At 41.1% G+C, this 27,813-nt stretch overlaps 1 long non-coding RNA gene across 1 annotated transcript in view; it reads left to right on the forward strand.

Annotated features, from left to right (window-relative positions):
• The first annotated feature begins 1,200 nt into the window (after positions 1 to 1,200).
• Positions 1,201 to 27,813, forward strand: part of LOC122530961 — a 45,840-nt gene continuing 19,227 nt past the window's right edge. The window contains exon 1 of the long non-coding RNA XR_006307153.1: positions 1,201 to 1,497. This is a non-coding gene — a long non-coding RNA (uncharacterized LOC122530961). The remainder of the gene's footprint in view (positions 1,498 to 27,813) is intronic.

The raw sequence follows: 27,813 nt of genomic DNA on the forward strand, positions 1-27,813 counted from the left end.
TTCCAATTTGTGCAATTAATCGCTTTTTAACCGTTTTGAATCAACGAAAAATAAAATGTCCAAAAAGTGAGCGGATCATTCTCACGTCTCTATCTGCTTGGCAATTTTCAGGCTATGCCGCTGTTCAGGAGACACGATCGCGCGCACGGAGATTAAACATCCTTGTTTGGAGGAGTGGATTCGCGGGATCGACGAGGATCGTTGCGCTTTTCAATGAACGAACGTGACTCGTGCTGCACCGCGGCCGCGTAAATATTTATCGCGAATAATCCAATCGGTTGCAGCTGGCTGTATCTTGCACCGTGCGTGTAACTTTTCCCTCTCTTTTTCCGCTTTCTCTCTCTCTCTCTCCATCACTCTGACCAGCTCTCTGACCCTGAGGGACATTCTTGGCATGACGCGTCCTATCCTGACGAGGAAACGAGAGGAGAGCCAGACGACGACGGCCAGAGACACGGGTAGAGGAGAGCTTAGGCTGGTGAGCCACGGGGTTTTGAGCACGAAGTTTACACATTGTCATTTGGGACACGGCGCGACAAAGCCGGAGAACAAGGCGCAACAGAGATGGAATACGAGAAGAGAGAGAGAGAGAGAGAGAGAGAGACGCTCGCCGGAGAGATGGGGTGAAGTTAAAACGAGAGGGATTATGGTTCGAATGGAAAGAGCGAAAGCTGCTAAAAGCGTAAGAACAGAAGAAGAGGGACGAAAGCGCAGGAGGGGGCGAAAGGAAAAAGTGAGCGAGAAGGAGTGAAAGAAGAGGGAGAATTTCAGAGGGGGTTGGAGAGAAGAGAGAATGGGAAGAGACAGAGAGGAAAAGAGCGAGAGGGGAGTAAAAGAAGAAGGAAAAGAGGGAGAATTTCAGAGAGGTTTAAATGAAGGGAGAAAAGACGATCGACAGAAAGAGCACGTAAAGAGCAGAGAAGCTCAAGAGAGAGAGAGAGAGAGAGAAAAAGGAGAAGAAGGAAAAGAGGGAGAATTTTAGAGAGGGTTAAACGAAGGGAGAGAGTGCAAGCGGGAAGACAGAAAGAGAGAGAGTGAGAGAAAGAGAGAGAGAGGGTGAAAACGGAGGTCCTTGGTGGACCATACTAGGATCCATCCCCACGTAGCAGCCGTCTTCCGTGCAGGGGTTGCTTCGCTGGAGGGGATACTCAGGGGAAGATTATAGGGGTGGGGGTGCTATATAAGGCCGGCGCAAGGGGGGGAGAGCTCAGTTCGTCCAAGAGAAGCGTATCGGTCACGTCGTTGCGACGATTGTTTCACGAGAATCTCGTGCGAGAGCACGGGACTTGTCTCTCCGCTCTCACACACGCACACGCGCACACACACACACACACATACATACACGGTCGATATACAAGACGACGTGCTTGCCCTGCCACGAGAAAGAGAAGGAGAGAGAGAGAAAGAGAGAGAACAACGAGACAGGACCACGCTAGAGGATTCCAAGGTGTTTTCCGCCGCCAGATTTTCGATGGGAGCGCGCAGTGCGACCAACCGGTAAGTACATGCACACTGCGAAGAACTACGTAGTCTACCGTAACCTTGAAACGTGCTCTCGAACGAACGGAAGCCACACGGCGACGAGGGAATCTCGGAATATATCGGAGTCGAACGTACAGTGAACTGGCCGAGCAGTCCAGTTTTTTTCTTTTTTTTTCACGAGAGATTAACTTCGTTGAATGGGAAATACTCTAGCAATTGTGCGTAGATTGTTGCTGCCTTTGAAAATTCGCACGTCGCGATTCGTAGAAAACAGGACTTTTATTGCAGTAGAGAAGCATTCGGTCGTAAGCGTGATAATTTTATTTTATTTCCTCATTCGCGAGAAATCGATCCGAGTACGAAATTTCATCCATTTCCTGCGAGAGACGAATTATCAAACTTGGACGGGCGTTATAAAAATCGTGCATAGATCGTGCAATAACCTTGGAAATTCTTTACACTCGCGAGCTTCGTCCCGATTCAGTTTGGACGTATAAAATTTCTCTGTTCGCGTAAAGTCGGGAGATCTTGCCACTTCGTTTCAGAAAAAAGAGATAAATCGTCGAATTTCCACTGAGAACTATCGATCGCTCTATCCGATGCAATTTATCCTTCGTACGTTCGTACAATCGCTAAAATTCGCGTATCTATTTCACGTATCCACGTTCGATTCCTCGCGGTGTGATTCGTTCGTTCGAGGCCGAGGTAATCATCGATATCGGGGCACATCGCGATATTTGATCACGAGATTAACGTTATTAGAACTCGTGCGGCAGTTAACCGCGTATCTCTTTTTTTCCTCTTTCTTTTTTTTTTTTTTACTCCAGAAATATCGGTCCTTTTTATTCGAAAAGCGAATTGTATCGTAAACCAGAGCGCGAGAGTCGATGAATATCATTATTACAATTAGCAGCGACGTATCGATTTATAAACGCTAAGCTTGCGGCAATTTGAAACGGCGAACGATAGTCGAACTCGATCGGGACTGATTTTAATTAAATCATTTGTTCGCACGCCGATCCATCTGGTCAGAAATAGTAGGCGTGGGATTAATTTATTAATAGTATCAATAACAGCCGAGCGGACGTGCACGCTCGCTCGGTAGATTCCGACGACATTAAAAGCTACTAATGAGATCCGATATTATATTCGATCGGCGACGAAAATTGGAAAATTCGCATTGAAATTACGCGTTGTCGTCGCTCAACAATTCGCGCGCTCGCGTTCCGTTGAGTCTCGTTGCATTGTTTCGTTTCTGGTTGGAGGAAAAGGTCGGTTAGAATTAGATTATCTCGTTTTAATGTAGCTTTTTCGAACGAAGCCTTGTAAATTACAGGGGCGACACAAGAGTAGACCGTGGATTTTCGCGCAAATTTATATATCCAAGAATTCGATCAACGCTGGAATTTAATTTAATAGAACCGAATGGAATTCGTAATTTTGTAAACTTGAAATTTAAATTTAACATAGATTTCTTAAGTTTTTTTTACAAATCTTGTGGAGATGCAAAATAAAGACATCGTGTCCTCTATGATAGTTTTTCTGATACTGACTCTATGCTTCTAGTTACGTCGTTCCAGTGTCCAAAAGTATATATAAACGCACGAAAGTTCACAGTCTAATTGCCATACAATCATTAAAGAAAGACGAACGCCGTTAACGTGTAATATTTATTGGTCATCGTACGCTACAGTTTATAAAGTACGTGCTTCATAAATTCTATGAATACCAACTGCAACGCTTTGCATCGCTATGATTGCATCGCTAGACTGTGAATTCGCATTTTTTGAGAATGAAGTCAAACAGAACTCCATCCGTGGAAGGGAAGAAATGTATATTTCACGCTCGCTTTCTCCTCCCGTGAAATATTTTGCACTTGAAAATTTCCCGTGAATGTACAGAAATTCGCAGTCCAGTAATTACAGGGAACGAGAGAACGTTCCTTCTTTTTCGTGATCACGGCGTCGTGAACGATTTTAAGGGGGATTTCTTGTCTTGTTGCTCTCGACACGAGCAACCGGACATGTTAAATAACCAACCGATGTTACAACGGTATCAGTCAGAGAGAGGAAAAGTAGGATTAACGGCGCGCGAGTTCCACCCGCGATATAATATTCGCCAGCTGCGACAGGAAGCCGAGTAAATGAATATTTTCACTGAATGAAATTGTCTGGCGGTACGAGCGCCGGTGTCCGTTTTAACGACAGACTTTCGATTCCGTCTCGCTGTTCATATATGTATCTACATATATACATATATATATATATATAGATATTATCCAGAAAACTGGGTCAAACGTCGAAAATACAATAAAACAAATATTTTCTTCGATTCCAGCCGGAAGATCGAACACCATTTCGCGATTACATTTTTTTTTTTTTTTTTTTTTTATATATATATAAAAATAATATCTCATTTATTCTCAAATAATTCGTCCTAATTAAATTAGGACCACTCTGAATTTTCAACATGTTTACATATTTTTAATGAAATTGAGGAGTCTAGACGTAGTTTAATGTATAATGTATATATGGTGTATGTATACAAATTCCATAAGTGTAAAGTACAAATATTATTGCATACGTACATTTTATATAATTTCAACGTGTACTTTTTTTTTTAGTATATTGTTTTTTGTTCTCAATTTTCCGTTTCGTAATAATATGATATCAGTAGGAAATTTATTTTAAAGATCCGCATTTCCTCAATTCGCTCAAAAATTTAAATTTGCTCTAATAGAACACTACTACGTACTAATATTATTAGTATTAACGTGGTATTAACAGTAATGAGATACCACGTGTAATAATACGTAAATTATCAACATGCGTGTGTATAATATTTTAATAGCTAATAGAGCTTTCAATTAAACGTTACGTAATAACGCCTGTAATTATACGTTCCGATTTTATCATTATAAAAACACGTTGAGAATTATGAATTGGCCACTATTAGATCTTTGTACTTCACATACAGAACGTGTCACGAAATTAAATCATCGGACAGTATTTCACAGTATTCCGGAACAAATAATGCACATACATACGACGTTTTGCAACTTTTTCACAAATCGTTAGAAAACAAACGGTTCTCTTCTTTTTTCTTTTTCTTTTTTTTTTTGTTTTTATTTCATGCTCACTCGGAATAGTAATTGGCCATACACTTGAGGAAAATTTTATTTTATTTTAGCCTGTTTGTCAGCCGGCTAACATCATTTACATTTGCATCGAAAATGTCAAACTCGAGCTTTCATTTTTCTTTCGCGCGCCTCTCTCTCTGTCTCTCTCTCTTTCTCTCTCGGACGTCGCTGCTTGCAAATTTCTAGTCGCGTCTCCGCGAGTGTGTAGCTTAACTGAAGTATCCGCTTTGTAGGGTCACGGTGAACCCGCCTTAATCCTGTTAACCTATCAACACATTCAAAGCCTTTTACGCCATACAAAGATATCTTCATTCTCAATCCCATTAAATCCCTCCATCCGGGAGTTTGAGACACGATGCCTTAAATGTCAAAGAGGATCTTTTATGGCGAATATTATACGAGTATTACTCGCGCCGTTCTACGCGCGACTCGCCATAGTTCGTTTTCAATCTATTTACACGACGAATCGTTAACTAACAATTAGAAATAATTCACAGACAGCGGCTGGTCAAACTGGTTTCGATATCATAATTTTTGCTCGTAACGAAGCAACGTTAAGGTCTGGAGTCAGTAGCACAAGTTTTATTTAATAAAATAAATGAAACGATGTCCGTTTGATCGCTCGAGTAATTTATGTTAAATCAAATGTGTGTGAAAATTTTGGACGTTCGATCCCATTTACGGAGATTGGCAATCAAATTGGACGAAATTAAAAATTTCAAGCTCAAGTTAATTCAAATCTCGATTTTTATCGTTGACAATTAACTCGTCTGGTAGATTGAAAAGTTTCCGGTGCTTAATTGTCATTTCGTATTTTCGTATTGTCTGCAGTTGAAATTACGAACGAAATTGAATAAAATTACAAGCTCCTAAATAAAATCACGTCGTTTAAACCGAAATTATCAGTCGATAATTTCCCGTACGGATGATCCGTTATTTAAAAATTAGGTCGCGATGCAAATATTTCGGCTGATTTTGAAAGTAAATCGTAGATACCAGCTTGTAGCTTGTTAATAGATGTTCCACCCTCGCGGTAATTAACTCCCCTGCAGAACTAGACGGCTAATGAAAAAATCGATCTTGGCGTTTTCCGATGCATTGCATAATGTGGTCCCACTGTTTCAATAGCAGCGAGGTTCTTTAGTGTAATAGCGATAAAAAAAAAAGTATTTCCCTCTCTGTGCACCAAAATTAATAAGGAAACGAAACATTGTGTATATTCAACGATCAGAAATTTCTTTTCTCTCTCTTTCTCTCTCTCTCTCTCTCTCTCTCTCTCTCTCACTCTCTTTTTCCGCTCATCTTGGAGGCTCTTTTCATTGAAGTTCTTTTTTCGTACGATGGAAACGGTGAAGAGCGTCCTACCGTTAATTAATACTAATATGACCGTGCCTCATTAACGGTTACATTCATTAAATATTCACACCAGGCAGACAGCTTATATCCAAGCCGCATCGATTCAATCGCATTGTGAAAAGCAGAGGCAGAATGAGAACTTGTCATCTCGTACCTTTCAACGCGCGTTTCCCTTTACCTCCGCCACTGGGATTCAGCCGCATTCACAATAAAACGTGACGCGATCTCAAGGAACGAGCCGCGTTTCGTTTTCCTTCCTGTTGCCCGCGCCGCGGAATGATAAATCTGGACGAGAATTGATCAGGAGAAAGAAAGAGAGAATGGCTTATGTCTCCACTGGGCTGGATATTTATTTTGGAGTATTTTATTTCGCGAGGACGAGAGAAGCGTGAGGTAACGCTTGGTTGGCGCTTGGGATTACGATCGAATTTGAAAATCGAATATTCGGGGATTGAAGAATTTGGGAAAAATTTGAGAATCCAGTAAAATATTTGGGAACTTGAGAATTCGGAAATTTGAGGATTCAAATGTTAGAAATTCGGGAATTAGGAGAGCTCGAACATTCGGAAATTTAGAAATTCGGACATCTGAGAGTTTGCGAAAATTCGATGAGTTGAGAAACTCGAAGGTTTGACAATTTTGAATGTTTGAAAATTTCGATGTCTAGAAAGAAATTTATATACTCGAGAATCGAAAATACTGGAAACTCGAAGCCCGGGGATTTGAAAATTTCAAAATCACTCCTCTTGCTTCTTGCCGCAATTTCGAGGTAACTCTTTAGATTCAAAGCAAGAATAGAAAAGTTGCCATCTGTTCCTGTAGGAAATTTATCTGTTTGCCTGCCGCCAACGCTTTCCAAGAGTTTATACCGCCGTCCATTAATCTCTCTTCTCTCTTTCTCCCTCTTTTTTTTTCTTTTTCCTTTTTCCCCAATAAATATACCGTCCGCTGGCAAAGTTTGACCGAGTCTGATCGAGTCCCCCTCCAGAGAGTATTTCGAAAGGCTGGACAAATTCTTAGGCGGGATTCCGCGAACTCCGGTTGCGAAATTGTTCCGCTCGATGGAGACGAATCCTCGGCGGAGAACTCGAGAACAGTGGCGGCCAACCGATCGATTCCAGTTACCGGTATAAAGTCGAAAGTTTATTTCGAGAGCCACTTCGCGACACCTCTCGCGAGCATTAAATAATATTTCGCGAGCGTGAAGTGGACGTACGGAGCTTGCCCAGCGGATTCAACTCTTGAATTAATATCGTACAGGGAATAATAAATATAAAATCACAAAAGTGTGGTTGGCTCTTTCAAATCTCCTCCCATTAACTTTGCTCCGATTCGTATTCTTTTCAACGTTCAAACTATAATTTCCCTTGACGTGTCCTTTCACCGAATTAATTTCAGCCGCACGGCTCGCGCGTTTCTCTCGATTCGTTTGAAACATTTCACGTGTATCGAGCCACTTCTCGTCCCGTTTCCCGGCGATGCTCCTCTCTTTTGCTCCACTTTTTCCTGGTGAAAAAAAAAAGAAAAAAGACGAAAGTTCCACTCTGACGAAATAAAAATAAAATAAAGCGAGTGGGTATTCTTCGTTTCGAATCATCGAGACTAGATTCGCTCGTACGGTGTACTCTTTGCGTACACATTCCCGCTTACTAGGTATATTTTTATAAAAATTGAGGAAACTAAACGGTTTAATGGATGTTCAATTGAGAAAGTTTGACAAAAAATGAAGTAAATATCAAAAGTGGGAAGCGTTCGAGAATTTTGAAGACTCTTGTGATTAAAATGGGATGAATCGTCGACGAAAAAAAAGGAACAAGTAAATAACAGCATAGAAAGAAAAATACTCGATAGGCGGTAAAAGTTCAGAAAGACGCGCAACGTATAAATTTCCAACGCTGTGAAAAATCATCGGTGCTTAAGAAAGCGAGAACTATATATATATATATCCCAAGACATTTAACGCGGTTTCCATGCAAACGACTCCGCGCCTCGCCGTATTGATTCCGCCGCATCGTCATCGCCGAATGATTTGTTTTATTCCGCCTCCCTGTAATATATACCGAGGCCCTGCGATCGCAGCTAGGAATCGGCGCTTCGTACAGGACGCTTCGCACAATGGCCAGGCCGCTGACAATGGCGTCGTTAGCGATGGCCTCGGGGCTGCTATCCCTCTACCATCACCCTCTCGCGCTATATCTCACCCTCTATACACCTCTCTCTTTCTCCCACCCTTTGTATTTCGTTTTCTCGCTGTTTCTTTCTCTCTGTGTACACGTCACACGGCGTCTTGCTCTCATCCACCCCCCCCCCCTCTCTGTCTCTCTCTCTCACTCACACTCACATTCACTCTCTTTCTCTCCATCAACCTTCATTTTCTTAAACTCCCCACCCCGCTTCTTCCACTCTCTCTCCCCCGCCCCTTTCACTCTACTTACGTATCTACGATTCACCATCCCTTTCTCTCCGCGAAAGCGGGTTTCCCTCCCCCGTTTCTGGCCGCTAGCTTCGTCTCTGTCAGGCCCGCGTGGCAGCGTGAAATGCAAACGTTCAGGTTCAAAGCCGACGAAGAGGAGGCTTAGCGCCGGCGCTAACCGAACACACCCGCCTTCCTTTCGTCTGTACTAGCGAACGGGAGCACCGCTAGCTAGCGAAGATCTGTAATGATCTTTCTACCGGGCCTTGTATCGCTTCGGCAACCACCATTCTCTCACCTGTGTATGTGTGTGTGTGTGTCTCTCTCTCTCTCCTTTCTCTCGCCGTCTTTTTTCTCCAACATTCTTCCTCCCTTTTTTCGGTTTCCCTTCGTTTCTTTTTCTTTTTCTTTTTTTTTTTTTTTGTTTTCGAGGATTTTCAAGGGTTTCGAGAAAACTACTGGGACACACGAGAGGAGACTCTTTCCATCTTTCGTTCGCGGGTTTTATATTCGTGTCAGAGGGCTGGCTCGTGGCTGGTTGGTTCAACATTCGTTAGGGAAGTTTTCATTTAGTCTGTTGGTATTTATGCAAATTCGCGAGAGAATTGGAGGGAAACTTCTTCGACCGAATATTTGCAGCAAATGACGTTTCGTTTATTTTTGCCAGTTTGAGTTTCCAACAATATCCGATCAAATTGGAACGGTGCGAGACTGAGTGAAACTCGATGGAAATCGATCGAATTTTTAAAGAAAAAACTTTTATTATAATATTTACGCGGTACATAAATATAAAACCAACGCTCATAGATAAATGCCGCATCCTCAAATGCGATCTCTTCACGTTTTGGAAGTTGTAAAATTAATCGTAGACAACGTATGGATCTATATACAATTGTAAAACAAGTTGTAGATTCTTCGTTTACTGTATTATTTATAATGAACACCTGTAATATCATCAGCAACAACTCACGACAGATTTGATTCTCAGGAATCAGAAGATTAATTCATTTATCACGTCCGACGTGTGAAATTCGAGACAATACGAAAGTGCAAATGATTTAATTATTAAGATCGCGGATTTACAGTATATTTAAATTGCAGCTCTATGCACCACGGCGAAACGAGCGTAACGAGTCATTCTTAATTTCGAAACCTCTTGCGCTGGATTGACGTGCCACGCACGTCGAGAATCGTTTGTCCCAAATTGCAACATTTTTCTCCGTTTTAAGTATGTTTAAACGTAACCCAGGCAAAACAAATAATAAATTCATTACTTCTTAATAATTTCTATCCAGTGATATCGTGCCGACGAATTATTATAACTCGAAAGAAAAAGACAGCGACGTATTATTGTATACGGTTCGGTCACTCGTTACGGTCCGCGAACCAGTTGCCAGCGCAAAGAGGTTAAGCGCGCGAAGAAGACGGCGGGCAGCTGATTAAAGTCGTTCCTGCGGTTCGGTTCTCGCATTCTTCCCGAGTTCTCGCTAAATTCACACTAATTCGACGAAGAAAAGGCAAACGGCACGAACGCAAATCCTGGCTCGGGTAGCTTAGCGCCGGCGCCATCCGTATCTCTGCGACCGCCAACTACCCTACCGACTGCGAGTATCTTAGCGGTAGGTGATGGGTTCCGAATCAGTATTTTAGTTTCTCGGAGCTCTCTCACAAGCTCACGACTGTACTCTTTCTAGTTCGGTTTCGTAATTTCATTGTTCAACCCTCATCCTTTAATTCTCGTTCCTTGGTGTCAAGATAATGGTTAAAATTTTAATACTTTTAATGAAAGGAGAAGTAGTTAAATTCGCAATAAACAGACTGAACAGGCTGGTCTAGACTTTTATATACATTTTTTAAAGAAATTACATTTTAGTTTTATATACATTTTTTAAAGGAATTACATTTTAGTTTTATATACATTTTTTCAACATTTGATGTTCAATTCTCAAGAAACGTACGTATGTACCTCCAAATGAAAGATCAAAAATTTTCTCGCGTGAAGATTGTTTGATTTCACGGGGGGAACTTAATGAGATACTTCGATCTTTTTTCTTTTTTTTGCATTTAAAGATGTTTCTGCGGTTGATAGAAATAGTTACAGATTCGAAGGGATTCGAGAGAACGGTTCAAGCCCGATTCGCTAATCTTGGCAAGTGACGTCGCGCGATGATCTTATCGCGATTCACGTCGCTCGTGTCCGTGATCGAGCCGAGTAGAACGAGCAAAGAGAAACACAAAAAAGGAAGGAAAGGAATTCCTTCGTCGCGTGGTGGATAGATCGACGTACCTTTTAACGCAGATGACAGGGGAAATCTAGAGAACGACACTGCGGCAGAGAACGGTTTCACACTTAAAAGCCATTACTCGCCGGAACTTTCGCCGGCCTCCCTTTAGTTTTTCTACCCCTCTCTCCCTCTCTCTTTCTCTCCCTTTTTCTTTTTTTTTCTTTTGCTCTCGTTCTTCTTTAACCGTCTCGCTTTCCCGACTTCTCGTTCGCCAACTTCTCGAGCATTAGATGACGAGATGCGATGGACCAATCGACATGGTTTAGTTTCAGTTGCTTTGAGTATGTAGTCTCTCCCTTCTGGGAGGGTTTTCATTCTCCGACGTGAAAAATTGCTGATGGAAAGTAACGTTTTGGAGTTGAAATGGTTAAAAAATTTCGCACATCCGTTGAATGAATTGAATTTTAATGATTGTTCTTTGAGGCATTTGTTGTGTAAAATCGAAAAATAATTGAACGCTTTATGCACGAAATTATTCGAACAATTATCGTAGAAGAACGTTTATAGATGTGTTGTATAAAATATTTTGAAAATTCATTAACACATAAGAGTTACAAAGTATTTAATACAAGCATATATTTTGCAGACATAGGAGAAATGTTCGATAGAATCGTACGTAGGATTTTATACAAGTAATATATTTATAAATATAAACATTTTTAAATTTGTTTCAAATTTGAATGTAATAACAGTCGTGTCTCACTGTATAACAATTTACAAACATATATTATACAATACGTGAATGATACATCCATAAAATGTTTCTATAAATATTCGATAAATGTTCCATAAAATGTTTCTATAAATGTTCTATAAATGTTCGAACACTTTCGTTCCATAAAATGTTTCTATAAATGTTCGAAAAGAATCTTTTCAAATACAAAGGTAAGAGGCCAGTTGTAACTCCCTCATTTAAAATACAGCTCTGAAATTTAAAGTACACGCGCAGGAAAGAATGTCGATTAGTCAAAAATTTCACTTTTGAATTCTCTTCCTACATCAACGCAATTTTACAATGCAATTCCAATCGTCCAGTACTTTGACATAACTGATGTTTCGCTGAACCTCTCTGCTTCTTTGCGCCACTATTTTCTCATAAAAATATGGCACGATAGACGATAAAGAATATTCCTCGTTTTATCCAACCATTTTACTCGATGCCATTAAATTCTCCCTCGTAATTTGGTCAAGACCAGGATAACGGTCAGCGGGTGGCTCTATCCTACTTAGAGGGTTAATTAACCGCAATGGTAACTCGAGAGGTTGGGGGAAAAAAAAAAAAGAAAAGAAGAAGAAAACGGTGGATGAAGGAAAAGGGAAAAAAAGAAAGAAAAGGATTGACCAAATGGAACACCTGTGAAATGATACCATCGCGCTGTATACCGCAGCCTTCACGTTTGACTTGCTTCCTTTTTTCTTTTTTCCTTTTTTTTTTTCTTTTTTTCGTTTCTCTCGCGGTGATTTTTCTCTAAATTCTCGGTCTAGATGAATTTTGACGGTCCTTTAACTCTCACAAGTAACCGCGTTTGATATTATTTGTGCCGGCGATTTTATTTCGACGGCTCGTTGCGTATCATGAAAATTCAACGCTCTCTCTTTCTCTCTCCTCTCTTGCGTTCTTTCGCATGCCGTTTGATATCGATGCAGCCAATTTTTCTTTTCTTTTTTCTTTTTATTTGTCTTCGATGAAATTCTAGAATAAATAGACACGTGAAATCACAAATAAGAAAGATTTTGTAGCGTCGTTGGACGACCAAGTGCATGGAAGTTTGAACATTGCAAAATTTTCTTTTCATCGCTAGATCTATCATTGTCTTGAAGACCGAAGTCTTCTCTTTCTAATGATCCCTTAAATCTTCCTGCACGATTCTTTCCTCGTCGTTTTTATTGAACATCAGGAATAAATTCAAGAAATTCTAACATTTGACTACGATGGTCAAAGTTCGAAAGGAAATTAATATAGCGAGTCATTTCACAGAGAGGAGACTTTAATCTTCAAGATCCGTGGTAGGAATAATCACGAGGAGGAAAGTTTTCGATATTTCCAGAGACGTTTGAATTCTTTACAATTTTCGAGGATAAAAAAGTATCCTTACTTTCCCGCCCGTGCAACGTGATGTGAAAACTTCCTCGAAACAAGAAATGAACTCTAGACCGAGCAGAAAGTAGAAGTTTTAATCTGATAAAATGAGACTAAATGGATTGTTACGTAATTTGCCGACGTGAAGTTACAACAGTTTAGAATATCGACAATTTTTTTCATCGCCGATGAAACTAGTTTCTGCGAACAATTAATAGTAAAAATGAGTTACAAGATTTTCTGCCGCTCCCTCGACTTTACAAGGAATTTCCCCAACGATGTTTAATCGGTTGTTTTGTGAGCAAGAAATGTTCAGTTCCGCAGAAAATAAAAGGGGAGAAAGAAAGAAACGAAGAGAGAGGGAGGTGGAATCGATGGAACATGTAGGAATTGTGCGAGCTCCAGCAAATTATCGCGCAAGGATAACAGAGGGTGTCGTCGTTCGACGCTATCGAGGGGTCGAAGTTTGTCTTTGTAAGAAAAGAATCGAGCCACCAGAAAAGGATCTCTAACAGGATTTTCAGATTACGGTAACACGGTCTTGGTAATTGTTTCCCTGTCTGTGTTCAATTCCAAAGAGGGGGGCCCCTCCTGAAAATGCTATTGGACGGTAGCGGCGGGATCCTTCTTTTCACGTGGGCAAACGTTGAGCAATGGCCACGGTCGTTTCATCGCTCTTTTCCTCTTTGTTCACCCTTTCGGTTAACTGGCTGAAACCCCCGTTCACCCTGTTACGTTTCGTCGTGGGATTTTCAACTGAGATTTTTGTATAATCTACCTGCGTTTGAAGATACAAACGAAGATGAATCAGTTGTACCATCAAATATTATTTACAAACATTATATATCAAAATTTTTCAAGCTGAACGTTGTGTCTTATTCTCTTCGAGATTTTAAAATACCGACGATATGAAAATAATATTCTGGTCTCGGTAATTATACCTTCGGCTTCGATAAAAATCCTTCGGTTTATTTTTGATTTATTTTTAGAAACTTATATATCTCTCGGACCGAACAGCTTCTGAATTGTGTTACGATCTTCGACGATCCAATAACACCAGATTGATTTCTAATTGTTCTGCTGCGATTGCTTTCCACGCTTCGCTACGTACACACGTAGCTCTCAACCGTGCCCAGCCAGAAATATAACATTCGCGTTAACCAGATCTAATCATTTACTCAAACGTCGATTTCATTTCCCTCCGGTGTTACAACCACGCACATTTCACAACGAGGAAGAACAGACACGGCAAATGCCCAAGTTCGAATTGAAAAATCTTGCACGTGACATATACATATATATATATATACACAGGCTGAATTCAGATGGAAAATGTGGAGCATCGAAATCTTAACTATTTCGATAAAACGACGGTATCTGGACAATAATGTTCTCTCCCGGCGGAACGATTTACCGGTGGGGGGAAGCAGAGATTCCACGAGCGATTCGCGGCCAACAAATTGTTTTCCGCACTCGACCGTGCGGCAACCAGCCATCCACCCACTCCCCCACTCTTTCCTACGTGTATCGGGAAAACTCTTTGCGGTTAGTTCGGTCGCGACGTCACTCCCTTTCCTTCTTTTTCTCTTTCTTTCTTTCTTTCTTTCTTTCTTTCTCTCCGCGACTATTTAACCACCCTTTAAGTACCTGGACTCGGCTCTCGCGCTCGTTAACCGCGTTTCGAATTGATCGATCGAACAGGTCTCCCCTCCTCCCCTCAGACGTCTTCGCGTTTCGTCAAGACGGAAAACTCGCAGAGGGATAGTACAGGTTTTCGAAGAAAGGACACGAAATAAAAGAAGAAGAGGGGTAGTAAACGGCATATCGAGATCGAACAAAGAAACCTCGAGGGTCCTCATCCGAGGGAGTATCGGCTGGAAAAGTGGCTGTTTTACGAACACAACGGAATATCACAAGTCGTTGTGGCGCGCGCGCGCGCGAGTGCAAACTCACCGGGATAACGACGAAGGAGAAGAGACGATGAAAGCTCGGACGAAGGAATGGTAACCCGGGGAACAGCGTGCACCGTTTGGTGTAACGTTTCAAAAGAGTTTTGTCGGGATCAAACGATTTCCTACTACTTTCTCTCGTCCACGGCCTAGTACATACGTCTCGCTAGTGATAAAACGAGTATTTTATGGGCTCGATTTTCGAAGCTTGGATAACCCTGGGAAATGAACCGAGAATTAAACACAGTACGTTCGAGGGCCGTTCTTCTCGATCCTGTCTTTTTTCCCTCGGTTCGGATTATTGCCATATTCGGGCTCGTGGGTGAAATAATCCTTGCTCTGAGTTTGTCTTTCTTCCCTTTTCTTTTCGTTTCTTTTCTCCTGAAGAGGAGAGGAACGTTCTGGTATCTTTAACTAGTCGAACGAAATATTTCTCGTGACAGTTTCACGTCTGAATTTATTTGTTTGGACATGTCGGTCTTTTTTTGAAGGAAACATTCGCAGAATTGTTTTTTTAACAGTCGAGTGTTTTCTATTCGAAATTTCTTTTTTTAAACTTTTACTAAACACTACTATTTTGTAGTTTTTTTTTCTTTTTTGTTCTATTGCTGTAATATGTATAATAATCGAAAGAAGGAAATTTGCAACTATCGTCACTTGCTTTTCGTAATCACGCGAAAGATAAATCTTTCAATTTCCCGTTCAATTTCGCGTGTGATGGCAGTTGTTGGCTACGTGAAGCAACGTTCGCAAATCAAACGCGGTTTCCTCTTTATCCCCGAGATTTCGAGCAACCGGCGTAACGAGCAAAACAGAGCGCAATAAAGCAGCGCCGAGTAGCCAGAACTGCGATAGTTTCTCTCGTGGCGGTGCAAATGTTTCTAGGAGAGAGGAAAGTTGAACAGAAAGAGAGAGAGAGAGAGACAGAGAGAAACGGAAGTAGAATCTCTCCGCGTTTTAATCCGGTAATATCGCGGCGGTCTGCTCATCGGGATGACTTTGAAAAGTAACTCGCGCGATGAACGATCAAATTCCACGCATGAAGACGCGTGTATGTATACAGTTTTCATTAAGTATGACGCGTGGATTAAAAGCTGTGGTAGAAAATTTGTTTATTTCAATTTCCATTTATAGTTGCTCACGAAAGTATTCGAACGTCCATTTTGTAAATATATATATATATATATATTACGAATACTTTCGTGAGCAACTATAAATGGAAATTGAAGAAAAATATATATATATAAAGAGAGATAGAAAATTTGTTTATTTCAATTTTCACTCACAGCTGTTCACGAAAATATTCGAACGTTTATTGAAACATTTCGTTCGAATACTTTCGCGAGCAGCTGTAAATGGAGACTGAAGTAAACAAATTTTCCACCAACTTTTCAAATGTAGAACATTCAGACATTTCGTCGTGGAGGTAAACAAATTCTCTGTCAACTCTTTCACGTAAAATATTCGATTGATATTTCGTTGTAGTAATACAATGTAATACAATATAATTTCGTTGTGCTGTCATAATGTGTAATATAATACAAATGAAACGAGAAACCTTCTGTCCGTGGGAAAACGCGACGTTCGAAGAATCGCGCAAGTCTCTCGGTGCATGCTTAAAGAATGATCTTGTGAGTGAATTAAATAAAAAACACTCTTAATTAATTAATATGTTTAATATATTATAAATTGAATGACGTATATAATAACTGTCACATATGAATTCACTTTCTCTCCGATCAATATCACTTCTCATCTGAGGCTCGCAATGAATACTCCTCTGCTCGCTTCTGAAACAAACACGCATCACGCAATTGTCTCACAACACTCACGCGTCCTCACATATACAACATAAAACCAAATCCACAGACCACAGCAAAAAAAAAAAAAAAAAAAAAAAAAAAAAAAAAAAGAAGAAAAAGAAACGGTAAAAACGAAACAGTGAGATGAGAAAAACGAAGAAGGTGAAATTCACAGGAAAGATGAAAGGCCGGGTAAATAGAAAGAGGAAAGTTCGGGTGTTTGGTCAGAAACTCGAAACGAGATGTCGCACGCCAGAGCATTCGGCAAATTTACGCGGCCCATTCGGCCGAGAGGGAGCTTGAAGAAGAAGTGCAGAGGACGCGGGCAGAATTTCTTCGGTGAAGTGCACGCGATACGCTCGACGTAATAACTCTAAATAATAAGACTTGATCCGAGGGACGTGTTTAGAACGCGTCTCCCGCTCTTCGCCGCGGAACCGAACCGAACGTGTACCTTCCACTTCTTCAACTTCTTCTTCTTCTTCTCGAGTCGTCACATTGTGCCCGCGCTCGCGCGCGACAGACGACGAAGCCTTGCACTCTGTTGTGTTCGTAAAACAGCCACTTTCCCCGGAGCTGCTACTCCCTCGAAGGACCCTCGAGGTTTCATTGTTCGATTTCGAAGCACTGCTCCCATTTTCCGTCTCGCCTCTTTTCTCTTTCTCTCTCTTCCTATTTCCCTCCGATCCGCCCGTTTTCATACGTTCGTAACGCGATCACACATAGGTGTGTTGGTGAGGCGAGTAAGTGGACGACTTGAGCGACTATCGATTCGTCCAAGATGCGCGAGGTGAGGTGGACGAAACGTTCGTGTAATGTATTTGGACGAAACTTGCTGTTCACTTGTTGTTAGCTTTATCTTCGTGGTCGAATTCGAGCTTCGGAGCCGAGCTCGCTTGGATATACATAGTTGCGAAATAATCGGATCAATGAAGGTGCGAAGTTCACTGTACAAAATGCGCAGCTAACTTGTCAAAAGCGCGTGATCTCAAGTGAGAGATGAAAAATACATGGGAAGGGTACGATCTTCACGTTTAAACCATTGCGCTGGCCAACTGGTTCGCGCGGACCATAACGAGTGACCGAGCCGTGCACAATAATTCGTCGTTTTCTTTTTCGTTTGAACTCGTCGGTATGATATCGCTTGATAGAAATTATTAATAAGTAATAAACTTATCATTTGCTTCCCCTCACATTTAAGTATACTTGAAACTGAGAAAACGTTGGGACAAAAAATTCTCGACACTCTCTGTGGAGGAAAGCTAATCTTCATTTGATTTCTCGTTTCAAAAACAAATAAGATTCTTCCGTTCGCTCCGAATTTTTCAACGAAAATGTAAGAATAGGCATGAAGCTTAATTTTCGTTTGACTTCTCGGTCGAAGAACGAACTAAAATCGTCAATTAAGCCTTTCTTATTTCGTTCGTTCACACGAAAATGTTCCCGGACGTGTATCGAAACTGTTCCCAGCAATTTTTTCGAACGCGGTTTCGAGTTGCCTCGCACGCAACCACGCAACTTTTCCTCAACCGTTCCTCCCCGCTGTTACTTGCCACGCAGCGTGCGAAACGATTTAATAATTCACTCGTAGCTCGCCGTCACACCGTTGAATCGTCACAGCTAGTGCGGAGGCTCTAGGAAGGCGACAAGTCTGCGAACAGTTAGGCAGCTAACACGACGGAACTCAATTCTTGGAGTTAGTCGGACGAATGGGTGGTAACGAGTTAACCGTGTCGGTCGACTAAGCCGCAACTTAGTGCCGGCACCTTGCGCGTCGACTTTATTCCCTAGCAAACGTCAGGACTCTCTACCTCCCTCTCGTTCGTCGTCTTTCCGTTTCTGTGAAACAACTAGCCCTTTCGATACTAACGACGACTATAGTCATTGAACGTTCGCTGTGTACTAACCGGCGGTTACAGCACAAAGAATTCGCATGGATTCGCAGTTGATAGAATTGATAAATAGTCGATTCTAGAAGGGAAATTGTCAAATGGTTTGAAAACTTTTCTTTTTTTTTTTTCTTACATGTCAGATGTATCAGTTTGGAATTGATATTGTTCGAAAGAAAGACATCCCGATTGCCAATTTTTATCTAAAAAGTTACCCTAAGTTAACCTCGTGCCACGCACGCCCAAAATTGCAATACTTTCGGTTTTAAGTATAGTGGAATATAACCCAGGCAAAACGAATAATAAATTTATTACTTCCTAGTCATTTCTATGCAGTGAATTCAAAAGGAAGGCGAATTATTGTGTGCGGTTTGGTCACTCGTTATGGTCCGCAATCAGTTACTGGCGGAGGTGGCAAGAAGTTAACGAGACAAATATCACAAAAGTGTCACACAAAGACAATTTTATTGAAACTATCAGTCTTTGGGTAAGAGTCCTCTCGTACTAGTAGTACTAGTAAACGAAAAAGCGTAGCAAGAAAATGCGTTGTTTGTTCCGAAAATGACAACGAGAAAATCACCGTTGTTGTCAAATTTGCGACGTAGGTTCATCTATCCCTGTTTTCGAAATATTTCGTACAAAATTATATTATCGAACAATTTTATAAAGTGTTATTATTGTGCCAAGGTGTGACTCCTTCCCGCCAATTCATTAAATCGCGTAGCAATATTTAACCAGCTAGGGGTTGCGCTCCTTATCCGACGAAATGGCGTTCGCGTCGTAGTTGTCCCGTATCATTGGCAGCGTATTTTATCCCGTTTAACGGAGGCACAATGGCGAAAGATGAAGCCGTATCGAAAGGGCTAGTAAGAGTAACTGGCTGCATGGATGACGATTCGAAAATCCGTGTTTCACGCCGGCGAGATACGCGAACGTTAATTGTGAAAATTTCGAACGTAGCCGCGGTATATCATCGTTTGGCGGGACAACGCGCGTCTCTCTCTCTCTCTCTCTCTCTCTCTCTCTCTTTCTCGCGCCTGGTCTTTCGGTTTTTTCATCCGAACGGTGCACCAGCAACCCCGCGCCACGATCGATCTTTGTCACCACCTGCGAGCAAACAGCCGCGCGCACACACGCGTGTGCGTTGGCTCTATAACGTTCGAGCAGGTTTCGCGTGCCTCTGTGTGTGCCCGTGGCAAACACAGGTCCCAGACAATGCAGACGGGACGAAGGATTCATATTTCCCGATGCACGCTGGCCAGAACGCCAACGAACGAACAGAGAATGAAAGAATGAGAGAGAGAGAAAGGGGTGAAAAAAAGAAAGCGGTGGCGCGCGAAAGTCGTTGCGGACTCGTGAAACTTGGGAATATGGAGACGGGGGGTGGCCGTCGATACCGAAGAGACGAGGAGTTAGCAGTTGAGGTTTTCTGGCAGAGTCGAGCAGTGGAATAAAAAAAAAAAAGAAAAAAAGAGAAAAAGAAAAAAAGAAAGAGGACGAAAGATTCCATGGTTGGAGGAGCGTGCAAATATTTTCCCAGTCCTAGAAAAATCGAGCCTCCTCTCTCTATGGGGGCACGCTCTCGTTCACGCTCTCTCGCTGCCTTGCAATCTCGATGTCTCTCTATTTGCTTCGTCCCGCTCGTTTCGCCTTTTCTTTACTTTGTTCTCTCCACCTTTCCACGTGTCCTTTCCAGGCCATTATTCCAACGCGCAGTTCTTTGAACGACTTTCGACTTTCTCCCTATGTCGAACCTATCTTTAAGATCTCTGACTGGAGATTGCCAGGATTTTAGGAAGATTTGTTCCTCCTCCCCCACCCACCGAATTTCGTCGACGATATTCTTCCACTTGTAGAATCGGGATCGATCCGCTTAGCGTTCGCGATTTTTTGTCGTTGTGTGCGATACTTTCGCGAAATGAGTGTTCTCGTGGCAGAAAATATACTTCCAGAAGTATGTAGAGATTTTGCACATTTTCAGATGGTAGATAAATACTAGTAATAATGTGAAAACCATCCAGTTTCCTTTCTTGCTCCTTCATTCGCGCTGTCTCTAAAATTTATTAGAACAAAGAGTAAATGATGCAGCTGCTGGCGCAAAAATTATTACACTCAAATTCCTGTTTGGATATAAAATAAGATCTAAGTTTCTACTTGGATCTCCTTACTCAAGTTCGTCAAACATAAAATTTTCGAAACATCTGCAGTAGCAAAATTATTATCGATCGTGTCGTATCTATTAAATTCGCGAACTTTTGCTTCTCTCTCGTCTCGTCTCGTCTCGACGGAACATTTCTTTGCGCGAACGATTCGTACGATGAAAAATGACGATCCGAAATTCCGTATAATAGAGGAACCTCGGCTGCTCTGCAGATTTTTTCGACCATCTGAATTTATTATTATATGTACGTTCGCGTACGCCTCTGACTCGTGATTTTTCCACGGAATACGATCCATTGTGACGCGCGTCTACGTTCGAGCTTATTTAGAAAGGAATCTTTCACGTGCGATAAGCAGCTTTCCCCTCTGATTCTCGACGAAAGGAACTCGAGGTATTTAAAGCTCGATTTGTCACGAGCGTATGTTTAAAGTGTCGATGGAATCGCAAAGAATAATAATCTCAGACACTGGGTAATTTCTTCGGGTGAGAATCGGAGGAAGGAAAAATCGAGACGAGTGGCAGACGGATCGTTGGAATCAAGTCAGTCGTTTGGAAAACTCGTGCGAGTTGTGTATCTTCTCAGCGATTGTTTAAAGAGAAAAATGTCGGGATTTCTAGCCGAATGAATTTCACTCGCTCGTACGAGACACCGAGACGCGGGGAGAGCTTTCTGCGATTTTGAAAATCTGTTTCTCGTGAGAAATTAGCGTTTAATTAAATTCACTTTTTTGCGTATGAAAAATAAAATGTACATCTGTGTACAGTGAGCACAAAAGTATTTTCACTCTACTAGTACAAATATTTTCACTCTCATTTTTTTTTTTTTTTTTACTAAAAAGTGCCCATCTCGATTCTATATTTTATCTTTGTAACATTAAATTTTTGTAATTATAGATAGACAGAGCTTTATTGTTTTTGTATTGGATTATAAAAGCCACTGCTTTTCATTTTTCATACATACTGCTTCTACATACATTTTACTTAAACCTAATTGCTAACATTCAATAATGGATATAATACTGAATCTTTCAACTTGCTTCTGGCAATAATCTAACTATGAAAATAACTAAGCTGCTTATCACATAATAATTTTGCTCGTTATCAAATAGAATAGAATAAACTAAACAAAAACAGAACAAAAGAAAGACCATATAACATACTAAAATGAAAATGCTCTTATATATATATAAATATAGTTCTTTATCTTTCCATTTTTGTAATTATATGAAAATGACGTACAAATACTTGTACGTACGACTAGTGTATACAATTATTATTTTCACCTACGTCTGATAGCCAAATATTTAAATACAATTGTTCATTGTAATTTCTGAAAACAGATGAACACCATGACGAAAATGGCAAACCTACAACTATCGTAGATCGTAGCTCGATATCATTGAAACGCGACAACAACTATGTTTTCGCGGGTGTTGTACGATGCGTAAAGCCCTTAAGAAACATTCCTCATATATCATCGGGGGAATGACAGAGCCCGTAAAACGCGACGTGACACGACGCCGTTGGAGGATTCATCATTTCGCATAATGCCGCAAATATTCCGTTCTTTCCGCCATTGTGGTGGATCTCGCGATCGGCCTCGGTGAACAAAGACACGGGTGACACGATTAATATCCAAACGTTTCGCGTTCCCACGAGGCAAGCAGAACTTTCTCTCTCTCTCTCTCTCTCTCTCTCTCTCTCTCTCTCTCTCTGCCCGCGCTTATTAATTAATATTGACTTATATATGCGAAGTTTATTTTAATGGCCGCTAGACTCGCCGCTAATGGAAGCGTCTCGTTAACACGTATTTCCAATTGCACTGGCCTCGTTTTCCCTTGATTAAGGACAATCTCGTGCCGCATTAAGGGCAGTCTTAATTTGGCCGCGTTCGGAAACGATAGTTCTCCGATCACGATACGCGCGTCATGATCGTGGCAACACCACGCGCAATACCCAGCTCCTCTTACCAAAATTGAAATTATTGAAATTTTATTAGTTGGAAGAGAGAGAGACGCGTGGTTTTTTTATCGGTAAGAGTAATGAAATTATTAATGAAATTTTACAAGTTATTGATGAAATTTAATTAAGAGAGTCGACTATGTATTATTAATGGAATGTCGAATAGAATTGACCTACTATTACTAGTGAAACTTTGCAAGATGGCTATTTGTCAAATTTTATCAGTTAAAGGAGAGTTTGTGGGAAACGATAGTTTTGTGTAATACGATTGGATCAGTATTATCAGTTAGTTTCGAACTCTCTTAACAAATTTATTATAAAAAAAAATCAAAATTTCCATTATTTAGCTTTTTCTATTCTTTCCACAAATATTCTAAATTTTCCACATATAGAATGAACAACTGTCTGCTTAAATTCTTCTGCTTTTACACCTGTAAAGTATCTCACGAGAGTATTCGAACATTCCTCGCAACTTTCTGAACGTATGTACATGTGAACACGTGTCGTACGAACATATTATTAGCCCCAATAACTTTTGAATCTTTCCAAAACCGTGCTAATAGAGTTCAACAAAATGTTACATAATATAATACAAATAATACACGAGTAATTCGAGTACTGTACAACCATGAACGATTCCTTGTTTGTCTGACTCAGTGGCAGGCTGTGACTGACGTATTCTACTTGGATTCGTCGGCCCAGGAGGGATTTTTCCTTGTACATTTTCATCTTGTTTCGCTACTCTGTCTTTCGCGTAACGCAGCAACGACCGTCTCACCGTCGGGGGAAGGCTTCCGTTTCCGCGACCGAGCCTGACGACGAGGCACGCGCGGTTAATTAAAGCCCTGGTCCCAGAGTTAATTAGCGAGACGTCGATACCGCGTAATTAGCGATTATTACCGTCGAAATCTCGCGGAAAGAGAATGCGGCGAGAAGGCGGCGACCCGGTTAGACGTGCAGGGCGAGTTTTAATTAATTCGATTCGCCGCGAGACTCCGCGAGATCGCGCGTTAGGCTCGGTCGTTGCGCGACCTGGGTCAACGCCGTCGGATGTATGTACAGTGACTCTTATTAATATTCGGACACCCGTGCTGTTCAAAATATTGTTGCGGACTTCGATTGTTTGTTATAGCAAGACTGGATTAATTTTTTGAATAATACATTAGAGCATTCATTGTAGTTTATAGTAACATAAATTTTATTTGTTCATTGCGCGCAATTTTCTTAATATCAAACAATAAACCGAATCATGTCGAAGTGTAAGGTGGCACGAATATTCGGACATTTGAAGAACTATAATATTTGAACGTGGAAATTGTTAACATAGACAATGTACAACATCGCTCGGGCTACATTTTCACGAAGGTGGAAGGAGACGATCGAAGAGGGTAAGAAAGATCATTGATTATTCCGTGATCATTCCTCTTCACTCGTTAGAAAGTTTTTATATTAGAAAAATTAAACATTCGAAGTGTAAAGCGTGTAGTTGCTGAAGGTATATCGATGATTGATTCGTGGTCCTTTCATTGACGTTTGAAGGTAGTAAAAACATCGTGCCAGAAGAGTCAATACTTCGAGTATATACAGTTCAAATAATTTCACTGCTCTTGTATTATATATTTTTTGACAAGCTTGCTTTCGAAGAGAAGGGAAACGAAGCACGAACGTCACAATTAACTCTCGCCTTCGATTTCTATGTATCCTTCGCGAGAGGTGACACAGATTTAAAAAAAAAAAAAGAAAAAAACTAAAGAAAAGAAGAAAGAAAGGAAACAACGTGGAGTATACATCGCGACCAATCGACATCATCGTTGTCTTTGATGGGATTTCATCGGATGTTAATGAGCGGCAGTGGCACCGGATCGCGGAATATCCAGCCTTGGTTACTCGTTCGATGGGCTACTAACGATCCACGTTGCAGACTTAATTATTTGAATCGGATCAGCGATGCTTCCCCCGCTGATCAAAAGCGATTCTCGATGACGGCACTGAAAAATCCTTGCCTGTTTCCGCTATCTGGCCTCGATTGGCATTGATAATTGAAAAGATATCTTTGAAGGAGCATCGTGTTTATTGAATAACAGATGAAAGGTGGTATTTTTTTCCTCTCCTTCCCCCTCCTCCTTCCCTCCATCCTCTCTGTCTTATTTTTTTCTCTCTTCGGGAACGATAGGTGTAATTGGTTACGGGGGAAATTAGGCGAAGCACTGATTGAACACGTAGAATCTGTTTGTTCTAATTGTCCTTTCTTCTTGTTGGAATAGAAGTACCGAGACGGAATGATAGTTGACACGCGAGAAAAGAAGAATTCAAATCGAGTTCCTTCTCGTCGTTTGTCGAAGGATTTGTCTTTTGTCGTTTGTCCTGCGCTTCAGAAACGTAGAGAGACGTGGAAGATCGGTATCTGCGATTTTTCGGAGTAAAAATCTCCGAGTTGTGGTCGTTCTATCGTCGGATCTCGTTCTTGAACGAATCGTTGGACATTTGGAATATTTCGCGTTATATGAGACAGTGTTTTCTTGTATTATCTATTATGAAAATTTGTAACTCAGCGCGCTATAAAAAGATTTTACAAGTGTAAAACCTTTTGCAGAGATGAAAGTTGATATTACAGTATGGAAATTCACGATAATCAAAATGATCGACGGTGAGATCGACTCGTTTCATTTGTTGCTCGAATTTACAGACGAAGGTAATATAATTCAAACGCCGTGGCAGTTATGTATATTCGAGAGAAATAGTTCGAGTTTTTTCGAATTCGTCGTGCCGTGTCAATCGATTATTAGAAAACGAAAATGGAATTTCGAACGATGAAAAGCCCGTCGGTTTCGGTTTTTGCGAAACGGGCAGCTGGATCGGGAATGGGATCGCGTGGAATGCGGGACACGCGGAAAAACGTGTAATTAATTTGAGGGACGTCTGGGCAAACTCCAATCAAAGTGTGCAAATATTAGAAAGCATATCGCGGCACCCCGCCTCTCCCACGCGCCACGGCTAGCTCCCAGCCAATTACTGCCCCATGCTTGATACGACGATCGCACGCGCGGATAACAGAAACTCCAACCTTGTTATTATCGCGACTGGCCGGCATTTTTCTGATCAAATGGACTTGCAAGGGGGAGGGACCTTCCAAACTCTTGCCCGAATAAAATAGCCCGAGAGCGTGTAGGTCGGGCCTAATCCCCACGGTATTATCCTCGTAAACGTGTATTTTTTAATTCGTCAAATCGAACGTTTCAGATTGAAATTTTATGCGACGTCGATCAAATTGAAAAAAAAAAAAAAAAAAATACGGAGCGTGTAATCAGTTTGACGTTTTAACGAAGACTGATTGACACTGAGTAGACACTGAGCAGTTGGTAATTCTTTTTCTGGAAATTTTTTATGAAGCTTATAGTTGGAATTTATTTACAATTGTAATAAATCCGATAGATCTCGATATTAGAGTGTATTATATTAAATCCAAGAATTATCGTATCATGAATCTTCCGGATCGGACAGATTGTATGGTAGCAAATATAAATAACAGTATGTTATTACGCGTGTCGTAAACACTACAGAAATAAAATGACTTTATTTATTAGACACACGTTCCCGTGTGCATTCTGTGCATTCCATGGAGTTTCACGACTTTCGATTCCCCGTAAAACGCATAAACATCGGTAGTCCAGTTAGAGATACATTAGAGTAGTGAAAAATGGCGGTAGAGTTGAAACACACGAGTTAAAAATAAAAAAGAAAAGTGCATCGAGAAGCTTTTAGGCGGGCTATCATAAGTCAGATTACCACTGTGGCCGGCAATAAAATTCAGACAGCATGGCGCCGACCTTTGGGACGCATATTTCGTATTTATAGAGCAGAGCATGCTTTCTCTAAGTCGATACTTATCACTTAAAAAAGCGTCTAGAAATAACTTCTACTCCGCGTCATCTCTACTTATAACTACTCTGACTCGATGCTAGTCGTTCCTGAATTCCATTTTCCACTCCAATATCCTCAACTCTCTTCTCCGTGTGTTCAAAGGAAAAATTTGAAAGAAAAATTTTTTTTCCCCCGGTAAAAAAAACAGGTATTCAAACTTGATCGATTTTCATCAATTGAAACACACAGAGAAGTCAGTTCGGTGATATTCGAAATTTAACTCGGCCGTTCCGAATTGAATTAAGAAATCAGCAATAAGAAGAAATTGACGAAAAGTAGGGTCGATCGATTTTATTTCTGGAGGACTACTGCGTTTATACAGCACATTTTCCAAATTTCAACGACAAAACTTGTCGACTTTTGGCGAAAGTTATTCCGAAAAAAGTGTCCGCACGTTAATATAATAACTACGGCCGGGACGTATTAATGGGGAACGGCTAAACGGAGCGATTTTCGTAATTGGAAATTTAATCTGCACCCGCGGAAGCGGCGCGCGTTTATTCCGGTGGGCGTTCGCGCGCTTGACCATTTTCTAAAGCGGTAAAGGAAATTGTTTTCCCGTCAACGGGGCAAAACCGGCCGCGTAATATTACGCGTGGTCACGCTCACAGCATCCCAAGAGCGTGCACGACATATTTTATTACTTATTCAACCGCTGTGCATATACCACAGCTGCGCAAAAGTCCCTCGGGCGGTGAGGGGCGGGAGGGGTGGACGGTGCGGCAACACGCAAGTACATATCGATGTCACGGTAATTTATAAATCTCCATCACGCGTCACGTTAGAAGATTAACCGGCGAGGTGTTGAACAATTTTTTTTTCAGTCTCGAGAAAACTAGCCCACATTTCCTCCTTTCGTCGCTTTCGCTTTTCCCCTGCCTCGTGGGAAATTGTTCTGATACTTTTTGCCCGGTCAGCGCGTACGATGAAATCACGATATCGCTGCTGTTTATAAGTGGACTGTGGATTTTTACGCGTTCATGGAAATTTCGAGGTGCAAAAATGCGCGGAACGCGTGCAGAAATATTTATTATGACAGGCTTAGCGGGTGGGATAAATTTTTATTTAAATTCCACGTTTTTTTTTTGTTTTTTTTTTTTTTTAGTTGTGTTTATAAAATTGCCTACAGTTTGCGAAAAATTTACATACTTTAAATTTGCCGGGATGTGTCCGCACGGTGTATTTCACGGTGGGTTTTTCCAAAATCGCGCGCACATCCGAGATTTATTAATAGACGAATCAGTGTTCTTCTGTAGCAGTTTATAAATTTGTATAACACACTAGAAAGCGTACGTTCGTTGTTTAAATATCAGCTGATGCTATTATGCTTTGTACTTTATACTACACTGCTTACATCCATTCCAAATTTATAAG

This window comes from Frieseomelitta varia, unplaced genomic scaffold (assembly GCF_011392965.1).
Source record: "Frieseomelitta varia isolate USP_RPSP 00005682 unplaced genomic scaffold, Fvar_1.2 scaffold_367, whole genome shotgun sequence".
In the NCBI taxonomy this organism is placed as follows: Eukaryota; Metazoa; Arthropoda; class Insecta; order Hymenoptera; family Apidae; genus Frieseomelitta; species Frieseomelitta varia.